Below are 2,887 nucleotides of genomic sequence, written 5' to 3'. Positions count from 1 at the left end.
GGCGCACCCAGATTGTTCCATTCTTGCGTGGGCAGGGCCTCTTAGGCTTCATCGACGGCAGCTCCTCATGTCCTCCGGCGACAGTTCCCGCGGCGGTGCAACCTGGCGACTCCGGCACCACCGTAGCAGGGTCGGCCGTAGATAACCCAGCGCACACCGCTTGGGTCCAACAGGATCAATCGATCCTGTCTCTCCTGATCTCATCGCTCTCAGATGAGGTTATGCCTCTGGCGGTTGGTCGGGAGACTTCCCGAGATGTTTGGCTCACAATCAACGAATCGCTAGCATCTTCCACGAGGGCTCGGTGCCTCAATTTGTTGGGGCAATTCCAGACACTCCAGCAAGGCAGTATGACGGCCTCGGAGTATCTCGGCAAAGCCAAATTGCTGGTCGAAGCTCTCTCCCTCGCCGGTCACCATCTCACCCTCGACGAACAGGTTCTCTACGTGCTGCGTGCACTCCGGCCGGAGTTTCGGGCGTTAGCCAGTGCACTCACCGTGACTGGAAAGTCGGTGACCCTATCCCAGCTCGGTGATCTTTTGCAGGCGCAGGACTTCATTCAAGGCGATGATCTCTCTGCGATGGATGCTGGAAATAGCTCCTCTCCGGTGGCCCTGTATGCTGGTCGCGGTGGTCAGACCAGTGGGCACGGCGGACGGCAGTCCGGGAATCAGCGCAGTCGAGGGCGTGGCGGTGGACGGCAGAATGGCGGAGGTCGTGGCCGTGGCAATCCTAGGTGTCAGATTTGCCGGAATCACGGTCATACGGCCGTCTACTGCTACAAACGATACACGGAACCTGCACCGCATGCCAATGTCGCCGTCGCAGGAGGCTCGCCGGCGGACGCCACTCAACCGGACGCCTGGTTCCCTGACACTGGAGCGTCCACCCACGCGTCGCCGGATGAGCAGCAGGTTGGGCAGTCCGAGCTATACACCGGCGGAGATGTGCTGAAAGTGGGCAATGGCGCAGGTTTGAATATCTCCCAGGTTGGCCGTACAATTATCCCATCCCATTCCAGAGTATTAAATATGTCTAATATACTGTTTGTTCCCAAATTGTCGTTACCCTTATTATCTGTTTATCGTTTCACTAACGAAAACAATGTCTTTTTCAAGTTTCATAAAGATTCTTTTTTTGTGAAGGATTGCACTACACGGGAAACGCTTCTTAAAGGCTCCGCGGTAGGCGGTCTATACAAATTGTTGGTGCCTCGGGCGCATTTTGCATTTCTATCGGCAAAAGCTACACCCTCTGTCTGGCATCAACGATTGGGTCACCCTCATAAACAAGCCCTGCAACGAGTCTTGAAAAACTGTCCGGTCACGTCAAATAAAGCCCATGCGTCAGGAGTCTGTACCGCGTGTCAACTTGGCAAATCAGCTCGGTTTCCTTTAGATAGAGTTAATTCGTCAAGTTTGAATATTTTAGATTTATTGTATACAGACATCTGGGGGCCTTCCCCGGTTATTTCAGATTCAGGCTACCGATATTTTGTTTTGTTCGTAGATCACTGTACTCGTTTTTCCTGGTTTTATCCCTTACGTCTAAAATCAGATATATATAAAGTGTTTGAATTGTTTCAGGCGATGGTAGAACGATGGTTTTCCCGTTCTATCAAAGCCATTCAGTCTGATTTAGGGGGTGAATATCGCCGCCTCCACAAAAAGTTTGAGTCTTTAGGCATCACACACAGACAATCGTGTGCCTATACCCACGAGCAAAACGGCCACGTTGAACGCCGTAATTGACACATTGTCGAAACCAGCTTGGCCTTATTAGCCGGAAGCTCAGCTCCGTTAAAATACTGGGATTACGCTTTTGAAACAGCAACACAATTAATTAATTGCTTGCCTTCATCAGCTATATCTTATGAAACCCCACACTTCCGTCTACATAAAACCTCTCCACCATACACTTTCTTCCGGGTGTTCGGGTGCAAGTGCTACCCTTATCTTAGGCCATATAATCGGCACAAGATTGAGTACCGCTCTGCACCCTGTGTCTTCTTAGGTTACCCAGTTTCTTTTAGGGGATACCGTTGTATGGACTTAACTACAGGGAAGGTATTTATCTGCCGTCATGTGCGATTTGATGAATCAATCTTCCCATTTGCTTTGCAGACGTCTTTGCAGGTCAATACCAGTCCGGACTCCACTCCCACACCTTGGGGTGTTGGACCCGTGTTGGTCAATCCCGTGCTTGCCCCAGTTCTTGATGAACCACCCATTGCGCAACAACCGGTGCCTATGGCTATAGAAGGGCCGCCTCAGACTGCTCCCCGACGAGGTCGACCTCCGGGACGGTCGAAACGTCCTCAACCCCCAGTTGAGGATCATGTCATGCGCACCAGGCGCAAAACTCGGGGCACAAACGAGCAATTTCATGCCCTGACCATTACTATGGACCCCACTTGCTATTCTCAGGCCGTGGGCCATCCGCAGTGGCGGGATGCCATGGATCAGGAGTTCAATGCACTTATGCACAACAATACGTGGAAATTAATTCCCGCAACCCCAAGTATGAATGTTATCGGATGCAAGTGGGTGTTCCGCACCAAGCGCAAAGCCGATGGTACAGTTGAACGGTATAAAGCCCGTTTAGTAGCAAAAGGGTTCAATCAGGTAGCCGGAGAAGATTTTTTTGACACCTTTAGCCCCGTGGTCAAACCCACAACAGTCCGCATTCTGTTTTCTCTTGCAGTATCCCGCAATTGGGTGCTCCGTCAGCTAGATGTTCACAATGCATTCTTAAATGGACGCCTAGCTGAAACTGTCTACATGAAGCAACCTCCCGGTTACGAAGACCCCGCTCATCCGGGACATGTCTGTCATCTGCAGCGTTCTCTGTATGGACTCAAACAGGCACCTCGGGTGTGGTTTAACAG

The sequence above is a fragment of the Ipomoea nil genome, unplaced genomic scaffold (genome assembly GCF_001879475.1).
Source record: "Ipomoea nil cultivar Tokyo-kokei standard unplaced genomic scaffold, Asagao_1.1 scaffold1720, whole genome shotgun sequence".
Lineage (NCBI taxonomy): Eukaryota > Viridiplantae > Streptophyta > Magnoliopsida > Solanales > Convolvulaceae > Ipomoea > Ipomoea nil.
The sequence above is the reverse complement of the archived record's forward strand: the minus strand, read 5'-3'. Positions refer to the sequence as shown.